Here is a 20,670-nt window from a genome sequence, read left to right as displayed (position 1 = left end):
CCATTTTTATCTTTCACTCCCCTGCTAACTCCACTTCCACCCTGTCTTACTCTTTTCACCCCTTTCCAGAACACGTAAATGCGATTTATGGTGAATATTTTACAAAAGTTTCTTAAATGATGCTTAAAAGTGTCATTGGAAGCTCTGAGGCTGGATTTGAAGTGACAATCAAAATCAACATCGGAATCTCAAAGGATTAAAAACCATTGGTGCAATCCAGACTAATGTCTGATACATCGGAAAAAGTCCAACTTAGCAGGGGGAAGTCCAGATGTTGCTTTTATCAGGATTTTGCTTTTTTTGGAGTGGCTTGGGCCCCAATAAGTCCTTTATAATGAAGTTTTACTGTATTTCTCTCTGTCTGCCTTCCTCTATTCCTATTTCTCCCATCCTTCCTGTCACTTTTTATTACTCTTTTCTCCTTTTCAGATAGTTTTACATTGAGTGACAAGTCTAATGGCTTCCTGAAAGCCAGGAAACCATTTACAATGCAGGGCGGTAACCACCTAAGCAACGCACACATTCCCTACGAGTCAACAAGGGAGCTGGCAGAGGGTTAATGCCTGTCCCCATAAAACCACCAACTCAAAGACAAACGGCCACCCCTCATGGGATTATGGTATCTGGCTATAGATAAACAGATGGAGAGAGACATTGTCAATCTCCTTTGAAAATAACAAATTTGAGCACTTAAGGATGTTATAAAGCACTTTCAAAGCATGTGCACATTCTTTGGTGTATTTCACTGGTTTGAAAATCTTCATAATAATACTACATATATATATATACAGTAGAACCTCTTTGGTCCGGACCCCTTTAATCCGGACTTCTGTTAATCCGGACAAAATTTAAAAATAATAAGCTCCAAAAATATGTTGATTAAAGTCATTTTCAGTATCGGCGCGGAAAGCGATCGTCATTCGTTTAGTCTCGGAGCACGCTAGGTCGCTACATGGGCACCTGTTTAAACACATTCTAGCATTCGTTCCATCAACTAGTTCACCAACCATTTATATTTTTTAGCTGTATTTCAAAAGTTAATCCTCCTTACCATGCCCCTTAATGCAAGTGTAGTTTCTGTAATGAATAAAGGTGTTAAAAGGAGGAGTTTGCTTACACAAAAATGGGTCAGAATATTCTGCAGTGTTTAGTGATTATTGTAGGTTATTTTTTGTACTTAAATGTGCTTTACTTGTATATCAAACATTAGCTTCTTGCCCATATGGGTGTTATCAATATGCCAAATATGACAATGTATTTTTTGCCTACATAAGTATTATTTTTATTCCAAATATTACAGTTAATTAATTAATTAATTTTTTTGCCTACACGGGCCTTAGTCACTTACTACAATTTAAAATGTAGGCTAGTTTCTTGTCATGGCCTTACCTGTAAATTATGCAATACAAAACTATCTTACATGATTAGTTTTGTTATTTCAGTACCGGTATCCTTTCATCTTTTGCAGTTACGTAGGGTTGACATATGCCACATATGTTAATAATTAACAAACATACCATATGTAGACAGAGTTTGGTATGAACTGGAGATTACCCTGTTAGTCCGGACAATCTGCTAATTCGGACAACCCTTCCCCCCATATAGTCCGAATGAGAGAGGTTCTACTGTATATATATATATATATATATATATACGGTGCTCGTCAGAAGTATCGAGTGCCTATGGCAGGGCGCGCAATACTTTTGGGGAAAAAAAGAATCACCCGTTTTTGGTACTAAAAATTGAGCCAGATGTTTGGGGCGCTAGCATTACTTCACGGGAGCTTGAGGCCTTACTGTGCGCTGGTTGGCTCCTGCCTCAGTTGCCTATGGGCTGCGTGGGAGAGAGGAACTCCGCCGCTCCTCCCTCTCTTCTTGCACCATTTTTTACCTAGTGTCCCGCAGTGTTTTGGCTTTCGCCACTTGTTAGGGCCCATACCCGTGAACTTTCGAGTGAAATCATATCCCAGATCATTGCTCTAAAGGAGGCAGGCCACCCCACGAAGGAAATTAGTGAATTGGTTGGTGTGGCTCAATCGACAGTGCGTAGGAGGTGCGCCTGTTTTCGAGTGGAAAATAGTGGTGACGTTCCCACAAAGAAACCGCGGTCTGCTAGGCCCAGGAAAACTTCCCTGAGGTCTGTTACTGTTTTTAAACGTGCAGTGGAGTCTAATTCTCGTGTGAGTGAAAGGAAAATTAAGGAGAGCAACCTGGAAGTCTTTGGTGAGGTTTCTGTGCACATGGTGTCTCGAAGAGTCCATGAACTTGGTTACACAAGTCACAGGCCTGTGAGAAAGCCTCTTCTTACACGTTACCAGTGACTTCATAGGCTTGCCTTTGCTAACAAGTACCTTAACTGGGGTGAGGACCAATGGTTGTCAGTGTTGTGGTCTGATGAGGCAACGTTTAGTGTTACCTGTAATCAAGGAGCACGGGTGTACCAGCGCAAAGGTAGTGACCCGCTTGACCCCCGTTACGTGGAGAGCACAGTTAAACACCCTGATTCACTTACGGTAAGGGCTTGTTTCTCTGGTAAAGGTTTGGGGAAGCTTGTTGTGCTTCCCATGAACTGCAGAGTGAATCAAGACGTTTATCTGGAGCTTCTTTGTGATCATTTACCTGAATCCTTCGAGCTCACAGGTGCACAAGTGTTTCAGCAGGACAGTGCATCTGCTCATAAAGCCAAATCGGTCACCAATTGGCTTTGTGACTGCCAGGTATCATTCATGAAAGACTGGCCAGGCAATAGCCCAGACCTCAACCTGATAGAAAACCTCTGGTACCTCGCAAAGAAGAATCTCCAAGGGAAGGACGTGAGTTCTCTGCCTAAGCTGGAAGCAGCCATTCGTGACTCCTGGGACAAAATACCACTCCAGGACCTCAGGAACCTCGCCCTTTCACTTCCACGACATCTCAGGTCCGTGAAGAAGCGTAAAGGATACCCTACCATGCATTAAAGGTAAATAAAATGTATTATTTATATGTTTTTTCGATGCTGAAAGGTTTGTTTTGTAGGAGGGACGCAGGGCACTCGATACTTCTGACGAGCACTATACACACACACACACACACACACACACATATATATTTATATATATATATATATATATATACAGTATACATATACCTATCTATATATATATATATATATATATATATATATATGTATATACAGTAAAACCTCGATATAACGGACTTCAGAAGACCGGAATTCACTTTTATCGGACTCGAGGAGCTACCGGACTAAATTCCAATTTATCGGAAAAAGTCTGATAAAGCCAGAAGCAGTCCGGACTGCCTGACCACTTCTGTTATGTTCACCACAAGAAGGTAAATAAAAAACATGTTTATCAGTGTACAGTACAGTATTATTATATATATTATGCCATTTGTTTAATGTAATAAAGTTATAACACAGTACAGTACCACAATGGTAGTCAAGACAGTTTAAAAACTGTTCATGCGATCAGGACTAATGTCTGATATATCAAAAAAAGTTTGGATTAGCAGGGGGAAGTCCGGATGTCACTTTTATCGGAATTTCGCATTTCTCGGAATGGTTTGGGCCCCAATTAGTCCGTTATAGTGAGGTTTTGCTATATATAACATATATATATATATATATATATATATAGTATATATATCTCTATATACATATACAGTACATCCCCCAAGTACACGCCTATATGGGCGGCAGACATGCTTGCGTACTAGGACTACATAAACTAATGGGAAAATTAACATATGGGCGGCACCCCCCCCCCCCATCAGTGGCCTTTTTGACCCATCTGAGGGAAAATATCTAAGACGAATACAATACAGTACTTAACCCTCTCGTGCACGATAAATTTCGGTAAGTTTTCCAGCGCACGATTTTTTCCGCGAGGCCACCCGGCCTCGCTGCCCACGCACAGCAAATATCACGTATTCTTGCCTTATTTTCGCCACCCAAACATCAATATACAGTAATCCCTCTAATATCCGAATGCCCAATATCAGAACATCCCCACTAACCGGACATAATCGTCCTGGGATCCAACATTCCCAAAATGATCTGAAAACCGCAAAAAAAAAAAAAAAAAAAAAGCCAGTAATTCGAACTTGCCGTGCGCGACACGGGAGAGCATTGTTGTGGTGCGTCATTCCTCCGACGTCCGATAGAGCGCCGCTGCATCCTCCCCACTTTCCGCCTGTCTCTCGCCGCGAGTGCACACTTGTCGTTGTGGCTGCCCACGTGCTCGCTTTTGTGGTGGTGCCTTACCTGCTGCAGGCACTCCTGCTGCTCTCGGGCCTCCTCTTAGTGTGTGTGATGATGGCCCCACCACCTGAGAAGAGGAAGAGAGTGGTGTTGACTCCAAAGAAGAAACGGGAGATGGTGGAAAAAGTAGATGCGAGGTGGTCTTCTTCCCGCATCCTCCGCGAGTTCAACCTGGCCCGATCTACTTTGTTCGATATTAAGAGATCCCGAGACAAACTCATGCAGTACACGGATGACTTCTCGTCGAGAAGCAAACGCAACATGGAGAGGAAGGTGATGTTTACTCTCAAGTTTGCTGAAATCGACCGCTCCACGTTGATTTGGTATCGACAGCAACGTGTTGCTGGTGTGATGGTATGTGGAACGGAGCTGAAGGCTGCTGCTGAGAAGTTTGCCAGGCTTCATGATGCCCTAGACTTCAAGGCATCCGAGGGTTGGCTCTTTGCGTTCAAGTTACGGCATGGCCTTACCAACCGTAAAGCTCATGGCGAAGCTTTGGACGCTAACGAGGATGGAGTTGACGAGTTTCAGCACAAGGTGAAGGGCTTGATCGACAGGGAGGGCCTCTATCTCGGTCAAGTCTACAACACAGACGAAACTGGTCTATTCTATCACTCTTTGCCAACGAACACTCTAGCCGAGACAGAGAAGCGTGTACCTGGCTGCAAGCTCTCCAAGGAACGGATATCTGCTTTGTGTTGTGCCAATGCTAATGGCATGCACCGGCTTAAGCCTGTTGTTGTTGGCCGTGCAAAGCAGCCTCGGTGTCTTTGTAGGGTGATGGATGTCCTTCCTGTCGTCAGGTACCATTCTTTGAAGGCATGGTTTACAGCCCAGATCTTCAAAGACTGGTTCCACTGCCACTTCGTCAAGGAGGTCACCAATTACCAGACGAAGACACTGGGAATCCCGCATGACCAGGTAAAGGCCCTCCTTCTCCTCGACAATGCACCTGCCCACTCGTGCGACAAGGACTTGGTGGCTGAGAATGGCCGGATTAGGTGCATGTTTCTGCCACCTAATACGACTGCTCTCATCCAACCAATGGACCAAGGAGTGATCGTGGCAACAAAGCGCCTATACCGACGGAGGTTCCTGGACGAGGTGATGGTTGTTCTCGAGGACAAGGACGAGCGCAGGGAGGGACGGGACACACGAGGCCAGCGGACTTTGGAAAACTTTCGCCGCTATAACATCAAGTCTGCACTGTACAACTGGGCTAGTGCATGGATGGAAGTCCCTGTGAAGACTCTGGAAAATGGTTGGTCTCGTCTGCTTCTCGGAATGGATGTGGAGTACGATTTTCTAGGGTTTGACGTGGATGATTTCCATGCACAGCTATGTACGCACGGCGACGATGTTGATGTGGACGATGTTCGTGAGTGGTTGGATGACGACGAGGGCGATCCTGGGTATCAGACATTGTCTGATATCGAGATCGCGTCTTCAGTTGCAGGTGTCAGTACCGAGCTTGAAGATTCCGACAAGGAAGGTGACGATGATGCGGACTCCTCTCAGCAGGACACTACTCCAGCCATCCCCAAGCTGAGCGCACTCCGGGAACACCTAGAGTTCGTCCTAGACTACCTGGAACACCCGGACTGCAACAGGGAGATGGGGCCCTTGGGACTCGTGGAGGAAGTGCGTGCTTTCAGGCAGCGCCTCATCAATCGTCAGAATCGTCGGTTATTGCGTCAATCAACCACTGACAGTTTCTTCAGGCCCGTGACCCCCACTGTGCCCAGCCCTGGCTCCACTCCGCTGCCTCCCCAAGACAGGCCCTCATGCTCCGAGCCACAGCCTAGCACATAAGCTACAGTGGAGTCACAGCTCGACGTGAGTTTGCGTCTGTCTTCAGAGTCGTCTGCAGTGGGTTCGCCATCACCACGACCCAGCGACGCACCCCTAGGTCACCTGCCAGTGATACTCTCGGACTCTGACAGTGAATAAACAGCAAGGACTTCTCCACTAGACCACACGGGAATTTACAGTGTTGTGCAGTGAAAAAAACAGTGTGTTGTGTTAATGATTTACAGTTGTGAGTGAAAAGACTAATTTGGAACAAAATTTAACGTAAATAGACTTGTTTGTTTTTGCTTTAGAAAATTATTAGAAGAATGGGAAAAGTTAAAGTGCAGAGTGCAACACCTACTGTAGTAAGTTACAATGGAGCATTAGTTAGACAAGAGTGCGCACTGTGAAGAGAACGGACTTCTGTGTGCGATTGACTATGTTCAGTGCAAGACTTCATGAACAGTGTACTGGAAGTCCTTCAGGAAATCCTTCTTACTGTCAGAGTCCGAGAGGAGGCGGTTATTCATCGAGGTGGCCATGGACTTGCTGTAAGTAGGCAGAATGTTTCATACTGTACTTTTTTCCATACTATACTTACCTCAAACACCTCATTTCACTCTTTAATGTCCTTTACTGGTGTGAATAGGGTGTTAGGAGCTATGCATGTGCAGTAGGAAGGTGTTTTTCTAAGTTAGGCTAGGTTAGGGTCCATAAGTACCAGTCCAGGAGCCGGTCACCAGAATGTTTAATATTGTATGAACCTACTTCTAAACTCTCATTTTATGCTTCTTTTGCATTTATTTCAGTCATTTATGTGTCTTATTGGTGTGATTTGGGTCTTAAATAGGTGCTATGCATGTCCAGAGGGAGTTGTATAGGTGTTTCTCTGAGTTAGTGTCCATAAGTACAAGTCCATAAGCTGGGGCCCAATATCAGGACAGGACCAGTATCCGGACCTGCCTATGGCTCTATTACGTCGGATATTGAAGTGATTACTGTACTGCCATGAAACCTATATCATCTTATTCGTCGATGTTTGTTCTAGTTGATAAGCACCACAACAAAACAGGAAAACACAAATAAAATAACATTAGGCGGCCGTGAATAAACATTTCGCTATGTCAATTTCACTTCCCAACATCACCATTTGAATGCTTTCCATCATACAGGAAAATGTTATTTGAAGATTTGATAGAGAATATCATCAGCTTTCTAAAGAGACAAATCTGGTTGTGATACGATTTGTAGTTTTCGAGAAAATAGCCAAAAACTGAAAGCCATTAAAAAAAAAAATTCAATGAGCTCTCATTCAGAACTTTTCTCACACACCTTATGTTTTTATTGCATAATATTAGGCAGAATTTCAAGAGCTTTCTATTGAGCAAAAATGGTTTCGATACGTCTCATAGTTTTCGAGTAAATCACCAAAAACGACTAGGAACTCACATCCGTGCGTCACTTTCGTGATGCTCGCACAGCATTCACTATATTTCCGCCTACGTAACAATGATTTCTTATCACAGATATTACATTATTATGTCTTGTACATGCATAGACTTTACTGCTCTTTATCATGGTTCCCAGCACACCTGCCGCTAAAGTATCGCTCACCTGCACTATGCACCTAAACCAACACTCGCGACACAGTTCACGTATATTTTACATAAAGTATAAGTTCCACGTTGAGTACACCGCTTCCCATCCGATCAGCGAAGTTAGGCAACATTGGGTCTGGTTAGTACTTGGATGGGTGACCACCTGGGAACACCAGATGCTGTTGGCATCCCTACGTGTCAAGTGGGGTTGGTGGAGGATTAGTGCCCCTCCCTGTAAAACAATTAACTCTAAGCCCTTGGCCACCCCGTTTGGGATACATGGCATCTGGCAATGGATGGATGGATGGATAAGTTATCACTGAATGTCAGACCAAGGTACAGTACCTGTTCAATGACGTCCGTTGTTCCTTGGCATCGTTACCTTTCCCAGCACACCAGACACTAAAGTATCACTCACCTACGCTACGCACCTAAACGAACACTCGCGGCACAGTTCACGTATATTTTACATAAAGTATAAGTTCACACTAAATGTCAGACCAAGGTACAGTATCTGTTCAATGACGTCTGTCGTTCCTAGGTGTCCCTATCTCCTGAGGACACCTGAAGCTAAGGTATTGCTAACCTACGCTACACACCATAACTTATGCCGTCACGAGGATACGTGGCACATTTCACTTACACTTCGCACTATATCATACACAAATACATGACTACCACAATGATTCCACCCCAGCCTCCGCAATTATTCCCTTCCTCACTACAGTTCAATGTGACTGTGATGCAGCATCCTTCACCGGGAGAGTACGATATAACGCTATTGTATTGGCACACACCACACTCCTTCACAAACACTCACAGCATGTTTGACATATATTTCACACAATTCCATACGCATTTTCACTATCAGAATCACAATAATTCCATCCCTAAACACCTCTGATTATCCCTTCCCGACTATGAAGCGTACATGATGCCTGCCCCATTCCACACTATGGTTTATGGCGTCCATAACGCTAACTAGTTCCATAATTTCACCATGCCAGCCACAATATCTTTCAAACAAAATACAGTTTAGGCATTGGCTTCATTATATACGTATTTGTACTCACGCCATAGGGCCAAGGGGAGGGTGAGAGGTGAAACCCTGCTACATGAACACGCGTATTGCCTCTAAGCCTAACGATGACGTCTGGCACTAGATAGATGGATAGATTAAAGGGACAGGACACGCGAAGCAACCTACTGCCTGGCTGCTTGGAAGAGACTGAGGTTTATCGTTACGTGCTGGGCCCCATGAAGAGGCTCAGTGTTGCCAATGCCTTACCAGGGGAAAGCGACGCACTCGCTATAACGCATCAAAATTTGACGCAAATTGGACAGAAATTTAATTTTTGGCAAATTTTTTGTGCCTAGGAACGCGATTCGCATGACTGCTTCTTTGTAACAAACCACATGGAATGCAAATCGTGTGACTGTGCCTGAGAGGGTTAAGATTTAACTGAAATACAGTAACATATCGCCAATAACAACTAACTGGTGCCAGAAACATGCCGTTATTAGCAAAAACATTATTTGTGTAACATTAAAATAACGTACATGTATTATGGGTTTATTGGTGCCGCCACCCCACGACTTTTACCCATTTTTCCCATTTGCATCCCTCCTATCACTACTTTTTCTTTTCTGAAATAATAAGATTAGTTGTTAACCTGCCACGTGCCAGCTATTTTTAGCCCTATGGGTCACCCCACCGCTGCCCTTTTTTTTTTTTTTTTGCTAAAATTTTTTTTTTTTTTTTTTTTTTTTTTTTATGTGTCCGACTCTGGGCATAGGCTTCACAGCCTGCTATCAAGGCCCAGCAGTCCTCCTACATACCATACACCTCTACATGTCACCACTTCAGCGCTAACACCCACCGTCCATATTGAATACATGCTAGGGCTGTCTCATACAGGACTGGTGTATTGGTATTAGCGGGGGTATTTTTACGACATGTCGGCGGGTCTTCTGGTAGATCAGTAAAGCCTGATTTATGAAATTCAAATCCTTAAACTGTTCCCTGCCCCAGCCGGGAACAGTTTAAGGATTTGAATTTCATAAATCAGGCTTTACTGATCTAATAGATTATGATGTGGAAACAATGAATTTCGCCATTAAAATGCTCACCGAGGCTCAGAAATGAGTTTTATTGAGTCCTGCATACTCGTGTACAGGTATAGCCGCTCTCATGCTCACCATGTACGTGAGAAAGCCGTTTTCTATGTAAGGTATACTCAGGTATTTATGCTGGGAAGGTATAACAATGTTCAGTACACTTTTCTGATTACTTATTACTTCAGCATCCATCACATTTGCGTGTCTTTCTAATGCATTATCTTACACTTACTTGAAGACAGGTACAACCTAACTTCATTACGTACAGTCCTGGCACTTACAAGAAGGTATTTACAACTTGACTTCACTATATAGTCCTTACACTTACAAGAAAATATTTACAACTTACTATCTATCTATCTATTGCCAGACGCCTCAATCCCATTTGGAGTGGCCACAAACAAATCGCCTCCACGTCGCCCTGTCCCCCGTCATTTCACTCCCCTACTCCCAACTCATCCCCCTCTCTCATATACCTCTCCACTCCATCCCTCCATCTCATCCTCGGCCTCCTCCTCCCTCTTCCCCCCTCCACCTCACTCACATACACTCTCATCAATGGTCTTTCACCCTCCATCCTCTCTTACACTTACATGAAAATATTTACAAAATGCCTTCAGTATGTACAGCACTGGGTGAGGCACACAGGCAAAGTGAGGCAGAGCGAGCGTGAGGAGGGAAGCGTGTGAGTGTATGGCCTTGTCAGCCTGGGGGATGGCAGAGGATCAGTTACCTTACATGCCTGCCAATTTTTACCCTCGAATCTTGAAAAATGCAGGCACAGTGAAGTTGTTTATTTTAAACTGTTTTAAAACGGCACTGGCACTGGCCGTCGAATTATGTAAGACCGTTTTAAAATGGCACTGGCACGCGGCGGGTTAAATTGTCATAAGTAATATAAAACTCACCTTAAATGAGTTACTAAGGTGTTTGGTATAATGATTGTCCCAAGGCCTGTGCATGAAGGCTACTGCAGCGTACCCCTTGACCCCTCGTGCCAGGGTCACCTACTTCCGTCAACTAATCAACAAACCCCACAAAGTCAAAATCTTTGGGAAGTCCCCAGTGTCATCAATGTCATCACCTACTCAATCCCTCTCTGTTGTTCTTCCTCAGCTGGCCAGCATTGTGAAAGAAAGCGAGTGAAGAGTGACTGATGGCGGGCATTCTCTCAGTCGTGATATTGTTTCTGGCATATTCTTAAAATCTGTTTTACAAGTCCAATCATTAATCATTTAAACTGATGGCTGCTCTCTCTCCATCTCAACAGGAGTTGTGGCAGGAGTGCTGACCACGCCTGTTCAACTGTTGCCAATGTCATATTATTCCTGGCTTTGACGAAGAAATTTACAGCATGTCGAATGTTATATTTCTTCCAGAATACAGCAAGAGTAATTATGGTCGGGGTTGTAGGTATTCCAGGTGGAGCAGGTGAGTCAGGTGGGGCTGTTGAGGTGGAGGGGGAGGCAGCTGGTGATTCAAATGGGGCAGTGGAGGTGGAGGGGACGGCAGCCGACGAGTCAGGGGAGGTGGCGAGGGGAGGATCCTCCATCCCCTCCTTGCTACTGCTCACATATTTGGCAATTTCCTTCACCTCTTCTTGTTTGTCTGTTTCATTCCTCATCTTGTTATGGACATATTTGTAGTATAACAACTTGCCATTCATGAAATAACTGTTATTCATGTGAATCCTCTTCCATTCGTTGCTGGCAGTTCCATGCTCTCGAATTTCTCCTTGAACCTATTCAGGGCACACAGGATTCGCCTAATTCTAGGCACAACATGGGTGGAGCGTAGCGCATAGTGGAGAGGCAGGTGTCGTTCTCGGGGTTCACACCGGAAAACACCGGCTTTGGGTTTTTTCCTGCCGCCTCACATCATGTGGGTGTGACTCACGTACTGTGGTTAGGAAAATATTAAAAACAGGTCCTCATGCACTAAGGGTTTTGCGTACTATGATTTCGTGTACTAGGGGGATGTACTGTATACATATACTGTATGTGTGTGTGTGTGTGTGTGTGTGTGTGTGTGTGTGTGTGTATAGAGAGAGAGAGAGAGAGAGAGAGAGAGGTGGGGTAGGTGGCTGACTGAGAATTTTCAAATTAATAAGAAAATGTTTTGGAAGGAGGTGAAGAGGGTGCGAAAGGGAGAGTCTGGGAAGGAAAAGCGAGTAAAAGCAGAGGATGCAAAGATGTTAAATGCAGTAAAGAAGGGACAGGCAGAGTATTTTGAAAGTTTGTTAAATGTAGAGGACGAAATGGAGGCTCAGACAGTGGCACGTGGAAAAGTGCAAGGAATAAATGTGTTGGGAGAGTTGAATGATTCTTTGATTACAATGAAGTGCAGGAGGCAGTAAAAGAGATAAAAACAGGGAAAGCTGCAGGTATGGATGGGTGTGCTGTGGAATGTTTGAAAGGTGAAGGAGCGACTACTGTTGAGTGGTTAGTAGGATTGTTGAATGTGTGTTTTGTGAGAGGTATGATGTCAATTAATTGGGCAAGTGCATGTGTGGTTCTGCTGTATCAAGGTATGGGTGATAAGTATGAATGTGCTAATTTTGGGGGTATAAGTATATTGAGTGTTGTAGGTAAGGTGTATGGTAGTGTTGATTAAGAGAGTTAGATAGGGTACAGAATGAGTGATTGGTGATGAGCAATGTGGTTTTAGGAGAGGGAGGGGATGAATGGATTAGGTGTTTGCTGTGAGACAGGTATGTGAAAAGTATTTGGCAAATGATGAGGATGTGTTTTGGGCATTCATGGATTTAGAGAAAGCGTACGATAGAAATGATTGGGAGCCTTTGTGGACTGATTTGAGATTGTATGAACTATGTGGTAGGTTATTAAAACGATTTAAAAAATTTTATGTAAATAGTAGTGTGTGTAAGAGTGAGAAATACTGCGAGTGATTGGTTTCCTGTGAGAGTGGGGCTACGGCAGGGATGTGTAATGCCGCACTAGTAGTTTAATATTTATATGGATGGTGTTGTAAGGGAGGTGAATGCGAGTGTCAGGTGGAGGTTCAAGTCTGGTGAATGCTGATGGCTGAGTGGAATCTGAATCAGTTGCTGTTTGTGAATGATACTACACTCGTGGCTGATTCGGAGGAGAGATTGAGACAGTCGGTAGAGGAGTCTGGAAGGGTGTGTGAATGGAGGAAATTGAGAGTATTGTAAATAAAAATAAGGGTAAAGTGACGAAGTGTGCAAGGTTGGTAGATGGTAGGAGGATGAATGTAGTTTTGAATGATGAGTTGCTTGATGCGGTAGAGTGTTTTATGAATTAAGGGTCACATGTTGCTGTGAATGAAAGAATAAATGTAAAGGTGAAGTTTAGAATGAATGAACTATGAAAGGTGCTGGGAAGAATGAAAAAAAGGTTTAGATGTTGTTCTCTCTGAATGGATGTAATGAGATAATTATATGAGGATGTAGTGGTACTGACTGCTTTATACAGGGCTGAAATATGGAATATGGGTGTAGCAGAGAGGAGGAGTTTGAATGTAACAGAGATGAGGTGTCTGAGGAGCATGTGTGGAGTGACGTGTATGGATGGAGTGAGAAATGACGCGGTGCGAAGGAAAACTGGAGTTATACGAGAGATGGCTGATCGAGCTTAGCAAAGAGTGTTGTGATGGTTTGGGCATATGGAGAGAATGGATGAAGAGCAACTGGTGAAAAAGATAACTGGATTGGATGTGAAAGGTGTAAGGCTGAGAGGAAGACCACAAACTGAATGGATGGACAGCTTGAAGAGAGCGTTAGATGCGAGAGGGATGTCTGAAGAGCAAGGAAGAGTGGCTGCGGATGACAGGGATAACCGGAGAGAAATTGTGAATGAATAAATGGTGATGCGGCCCCGAGAGGATATTCTCCCACATTTGGTCTAATCAGCTGATTAGGTCAGGTGCAGGTAAAGGCATGGGTCCAATGTGATGTCTATCTATCTATTGCCAAACGCCTCAATCCCATTCGAGGTGGCCACAAACAAATCGCTTCCACGTCGCCCTGTACCCTGCCATTTCACTGCCCCCCTCCCAACTCACACCCCCCTCTCTCATATACCTCTCCACCCCATCCCTCCATCTCATCCTCAGCCTCCCCCTCCCTCTACCCCCCTCCACCTCACTCACATACACTCTCTTCGTCAGTCTTTCACCCTCCATTCTCTCCACATGGCCAAACCACCTGAAGTGTATTCCTCCTAATGCTTCTTATCACATTCACATCCACACCACAACGCTCCTTTATATCCTTATTTGTCAGCCTGTCTCTCGATGTGACTCCACAGGCTCCTCTTAAATAACTCATTTCCACTGCTCTCACTCTTGACTTGTGTCCTTCCAGCAACGTCCAAGCTTCACTTCTATACGTTAGAGTTGGTATCATAATACTGTCATGTACAGTAGTAACTTTTTCACTTCCATGCTCACTTCCCTGCTTCTTATCACTGCTTTCAAGGAACCAGCAACCTTTCTTCCCTGCTGTACCCTTTCAAGCACTTCACCCTCCAAACCTCCATCCTTACTCATCACACTACCCAAGTACTTAAACGTACTCACATTTTTCAATTCCTCACCATCCAACCTCGCTGTACATTCGCTGACTTCACCTCTCTCAAAGTCCATCACTTTACTCTTCCCAACATTCACCTTTAGATTCCATTTCTTACACTCTCTCCCAAACTCATCCACCAAGCCTTGCAGCTCTCCTTCGTCTTCACTCAACAACACAGTATCATCTGCAAACAACAGTACAGGGACTTACCAAACACAACCCTCTCTCACCAGTGCCACTCCAACATCCACTACCCTACCTTGTACCTCTTTTATTACCCCATCCATGTACAGACTGAACAACCATGGAGACATGACACATCCCTGTTTCAACCCAACCTTCAAAGAGAAAAATTCACTCAGTTCACCATCCACACGCACTGCAGCCTTAGCACCATCATACGTACTCTTCACAGCATTCAACAACTTCCCATCTACTTCATATATTCTTAATACTTTCCACAATCCTTGTCTATCCACCCTGTCATATGCTTTCTCCAAATCCATGAAAGCCGCATACCACTTCTCTCCTTTCTCTTGAAACTTTTCCACTAAAGAGCTAAAAATGAATATCTGATCTACACAACATCTTCTTTTCCTAAAGCCTCCCTGTTCTTCTCCAACTAATTCCTCTGTTATGTCCCTAACTCTGTCAATAAGTATCCTACCATACACTTTTCCTGTTATACGAAGAAGACAAATGCTCCTATGATTACCATACACTTCTTTTTCCCCTTTTCTTTTGTACAAGGGAATAATTATACCTGACTTCCAATCCTCTGGGACTCTACTTTCCTCCCAAGCCAATCTGCACATTTTCCACATCCATTCTACTACTATCTCTCCCCTATGCTTCAGCATTTCACCACACACTCCATCAATTCCTGGGGCTTTCCCCAATTTAACTTTCTTCACTGCTTCCACAACTCCTATCCTACTGATTTCTTCCTGTCGTCTCACCTCCCTCCTCCTCCCAGCTATTCCCCAGCCACTTATACTCGCATCACTTCCATCCTCTATGTTCGACAATTCTTTAAAGTGTTCTCTCCATCTGATCACTTTTTCTCCCTTCTCCACTAGTAATCTACCATTATTATCTTTCACTCCCCTGCTAACTTCACTTCCACTCTGTCTTACTCTTTTCACCTCTTTCCAGAACATTTTCTTACAGTCCCTCCACTTTACATTCAAGTTCCTTCCAAATTCCTCATCTGCTCTCTTTTTACTCTCTCTTACCAACCTTTTCACCTGTCTTTTTCTTTCTACATATAACTCTCTCTTCCGCCTCTCAACTTCTTCCACATCCCTATTTCTCATCCACTCATTGTATGCTTTCTTCTTTTGTGCCACAGCCTGTCTCACCTCTTCATTCCATCACACTGTTCCTTGCACACCTCTCCGTCTTCTCTTCACCCCACACACCACATCACACGCTGCACATATTTCTTCTGTGAATATCCTGCACACACCTTCCACATCCCCCATCTGCTCCAATTCATATTTGCCCAATCGTTCCTCCACTTCTCTCTTATACTCTGCCTTTTTCTCATCCTCTTGTAACCTTTCCACTCTCCTTACAAATACTCCTTCTTCCCGTCCTTCCCATCTTCTATTTCTCCATCTTAATTGGATCTTGATTCTGGCAACCACCAAGTAGTGGTCAGAAAGTCCACTCCCTCAACCTCTAAAAGCTCTTGCATCCATTACACATTTTCGCATCCTTTCATCCACACACACATAATCAATCATTGCCTTCCTTTCATTCAGTTCACCACCCACCCTTCTCATCACTCGCCATGTATACCTGTGGATCATTTTGTGCCTGAAGAGGGTATTGGCTATCACCAACCCCCTCCCAGCACAAATGTCCACTATCGCACTCCCATTCTCATCTATCTCAGCAGACACACCCCACTCACCAACTATTCCATCCACCTTCACATTCCCTACTTTACCATTCATATCACCGATCAAAAACACTCTCTCATTCCTTCCAAACTTTTCCATGCACACTTCCATATTTGTCCAGAACTCTTCTCTCACTCTGCTTGCACGATCTTGCGTTGGCACATACACACACACAATCACCCACATTTGTATTTCAATTTTCAATCTTACCCACACAATCCTTGACCCAATTGATCCATACTCTCTTATGCTCTTCTTCCATCTTTTACTCACAACTATACATACTCCTTCTTTTGCCCTCTCATTCTCACCTACTCCTGCACATATACCCCATCCATACTCCCATTCTCTCATGTCTCACCTCTCCTTTTAGTTTCAGTTATTCCGCATACAGCAACTTTCGCACCCTCAAGCACCTGGACAATCTCTCTCTCTTTCACCTCATCATTCGCTCCCCTTACATTCCATGTTCCCCAATGTGATGTGGCAGAGGTAAACCAGCTCTATTGTAGGGCCTTGCTGCGGAGGTTGTTGACTGCACTGCGCAGTTGACCCTCGTGCAGTGTAGCGTGATGAGGATCTGTCCCTTCTCCCATTGGGGCTAAGATACGAATAAATTTGTGGTGTGGATGAGTGAACTGGGAGTGTGTTGTCCTGTCTCAGCTAGCCTCCTTCTTTGGGGGAAGTTGCCTGGGTATATGGATAGATAGATATATAACTATATATACATATATACATACACACATACAAATACAGTGGGGCACCAATTTTCGCGCCTAATTGGGTCCAAAAATAATGCGCGAAAGTAGAATTAGCGAAAATTGGGGCATTGTCTTTATGGCAAAAAGGCTAATTGGTTCCCGGTTATCCTAAAGTAACATCAGATTTTAATTTTCACTTGCAATACAGCACATCAGATCACTATTGTACATTGCATTGCGAGATACAAACAATAAAAACTGTACAGTACACATTATATGAGGAGAAACATACCACAGAGACCAGGTTGAGGTGTTTAATGGATGTTGGGGGTAAGTATCCGAGGCGCGTGGCGGGCTTATTTAGCCACACCAGACGTATTGGCGCCACCTCTTGCTGCCTCGCTACCACCATGCTGTTTCCTCATACTACGCACTGTCGATTCTGGGATGTTAAATATACGGCAGATTTCACTGTTTTTTGCGCCCTTGTCCATGTGCTCAACTATCTTCCTTTTCATTTCATTATTATACTGCCGTTTCTTCACTCCAACACGATACTCTCTTTTAGCCTTGGCCTTTCCTCCCGACTTTGAATGTCCCGGCCACTTTTTATCACCACCACTGCCTCCCGGCCCTCCCCCCACACCACCAGGCTCTCCCCCCACACCACCAGGCCCTTTCCCCACACTACCAGGTATAGTAGAGGCCATTGAACCGTGAGAATCCAACACAATGGAGCTAGCACGCTCGTACACAATGGCGGGAATGGGTGGACAGAGTGTTGACATGACGTCATTCAAGATGGCGGTGGGTTGCGGGCGGGCGGTGCAGGAAGTTCAAAATATTGTCCCAAACCCAAAATTTATGCACGAAAATCGATTTTTTTCAAGCGAAAGTGGAAGTTAGGGAATATTTGGTGCATGCCGCGGAAGTGGATTCCGCGAATCCTGCTGTAGCGAAAGTTGGTGCATTACTGTATATATATATATGTATATATATATATATATATATATATATATATATACAGTAGTTCCTCATTTATTCAGACACTTAGTATCTGGAAGTGTTCATTATCTGGATGCTGGGCTTTGGCTCTAGTAAACCATTATCCGAATTTACATATATATACAGTACCCTCATGTCCAAGACAGTAATATTCCTGAGGGTCCCGTCTACGACGAAGAATGTCTTGGACCAACACAAGATCTAATGGAAAAAATTAATAGTCGCAAACTCTTCGAGAAGTGCTACTAAAAACATCAAACTAGACCTATTTTGGCACGAAAACAAATTTCCTCACCATGAAAGTGTGTGTTTCTGAGCTTATATCCAGCTTAATGACTCAATTATCTCCAGCTTAGTATCCTGTGGTAGATGGCAGCACTTCAAGGGATTAGCAGACGGTTTCCTTGGGATGGTTACGTAAGGAGAGGCAATAACCTAGGAGCAAACGCTGAGTGCAACACGCGGTACGTGTACCCACGATGTTCTGGTAAGAAAGAAAATCAAGCCCCACTTGCTCATCACGCAAACAGATGCCAAAATTTTATTGGACAACATCTCAACCACGTCACTCTCCCGGGCATGGGAACCGTGTTGGACCGGGTGAGACCGTCATAGCTGTATTCTCCTCGGATTTCGGCCGTTATGAACCGTTGGTTCCATATGGGATATATGCAACTGTATTACAGCAATATTTTGGATTATTATTTATGGTCTCCATCTTGGACAAACCCATCTTGGACATGAAGGTACTGTGTGTGTGTGTGTGTGTGTGTGTGTGTGTGTGTGTGTGTGTGTGTGTGTGTGTGTGTGTGTGTATACATGTTTATGTATATACAGTAAGCTCGCCCTGAACACGTTCTCACCAAACACGCTCACAATTATACGCGGTTAGTGCTGGGATATGTATAAGACAACGTAAGATAAAAGAACCATTACGAAAACTATGAATTTACGCAAGAGAGGCCTTTGAAAGGCCAAATTCTCGAACCTCAGCACAGCGCGCATGGTTTGTTTTAATCATGTGATCATGTGATTTGCTGTACTGCTTTTCCACAGTACTGTATTTGTAAGTTAAATATTTACATTACTGTTCTGGTAAGTTTATGTACGAGTTAAAGTATTGTTAAATAACATTAAAGCAAAAAATAAAGTCTTATAACCAGTTTACCTGAAAGGTGTCGGAATATTGCCTTTTTTACTTGTTCAGTGTAGATTTGCTGCACTGATTTTCCACAGTACTGTATTTGTGAGATAAACATTTACTGTTCTGTTATGTAAGTTAAAGCACTTAAATAAAGTTAAAGCATTAAATAAAGCCTTGTAACCAATTAACCTGATTTATATGATTACCCATGATCGGCGGGTTCCAAGACAATTCTCCGTCGTCAAATCGCCGCCAGACAATTCCCCGTCAAAACATGGACGATTCCCTGTCACGACAATTCGGACCCTGAACGATTACCCGTCATTCTATAAATATAATTATTTTGCCTTTGAATTATATTCTAGCATCACCCACAGCTGTCTTCATTAATGACAGCAAATTGTCTTGTTATTGTTGTGATGGCGAACTGACTTGACGATGAATTGTTCCGAAACCATTCGGCATCAGAATGTTGCCTTGTGTTTATGTATTTGTGTGCTGAAGTTTTGCTGTGCAGTACTGTATTTGTAAGTTATAACTTTACATAAACCTTCTAATCACTGAAAGTGCTTCATATTGATTACCTATGGCAGATAACAGCAAAACACCACATTTTGGGGGTCTAGGGAGCAAAATAAGGAGTAGTTAAACTTACGCGGTTTGCGCCGAACGCATCACGGTTGGAACCAAACCCTCACGTTAGGGGCGAGTATATATATACCGGTATATATATATATACATACAGTAAAATCTCAAATTTCAACAGTTTAGAATTCAATGAATCAAATTTCCCCCCTGGGGGTAGGGGGGTTTCAAGAATACTCCCCCAGTATCCCTGCTTGTCATACGAGGCGACTAAAAGGGTTGGTGGTGGGTTAGTGCCCCACCCCGTAAAAAGAACTAACTAAAAAAGCAAATAAAGCGCCTCGGACCCGGACGGACCATATGTTGATGACTAAGGAACGGACAAAGGACATTCTGAGAGTAGGAACGTGGAATGTGAGAGGAGTGAATGATGAAGTGAAAGAGAGAGAGATTGTCCAGGTGCTTGAGGATGCAAAAGTGGATATATGTGGATTGACTGAAACTAAATGGAAAGGTGAAAGGATGAGAGAATGGGAATACGGTGTAGGTATATGTGCGGGAGTCAGTGAGAATGAGAGGGCAAGAGAGGGAGTATGTCTGATGATAAGCAAGAAGTGGAAGGAGAATATAAGAGAGTATGGAACAGTGGGTGCAAGGATTGTATGGGTGAGGATGAAAGTAGGTATACAAGCATGGGCGATTGTATGTGTATATGCTCCAACAGAGGATCGAGTGGCAAGAGTGAAAGATGAGTTTTGGGCGAGAGTAGAAGCATGTATGGACAAGTTTGAGAGGAGCGAGAGAGTGCTGTTGATTGGAGACATGAATGGCAAAGTCGGGAATGTACGAGTGGATGGATTGTGGTTGGTCAGTGGGGTGTGCCAGCGGAAGTAGATGGGAATGGTAGTGCTTTGGTGGACATCTGTGCTGGTAAGGGGTTGGCAATAGCCAACACCTACTTTAGATCATAAGATGATCCACCGGTATACATGGAGAGTAATGAGGAGGA

General features: G+C 43.8%; 1 protein-coding gene and 1 pseudogene across 1 annotated transcript in view; one reads left to right on the top strand and one right to left on the bottom strand.

The window, feature by feature from the left end:
- The window catches only part of Plekhm1 (Pleckstrin homology and RUN domain containing M1), a 218,215-nt gene that overhangs the window by 127,535 nt on the left and 70,010 nt on the right, over nucleotides 1-20,670 (bottom strand). The window lies entirely within an intron of this gene.
- Nucleotides 7,716-7,834, top strand: LOC145403855 (5S ribosomal RNA; annotated as a pseudogene).

This window comes from Coenobita brevimanus, chromosome 61, assembly GCF_032717465.1.
Source record: "Coenobita brevimanus isolate Jiangsu-jjx chromosome 61, ASM3271746v2, whole genome shotgun sequence".
Lineage (NCBI taxonomy): Eukaryota > Metazoa > Arthropoda > Malacostraca > Decapoda > Coenobitidae > Coenobita > Coenobita brevimanus.
Note: the sequence above shows the minus strand (reverse complement) of the source record. Positions and strands in the feature narration are given on the sequence as shown.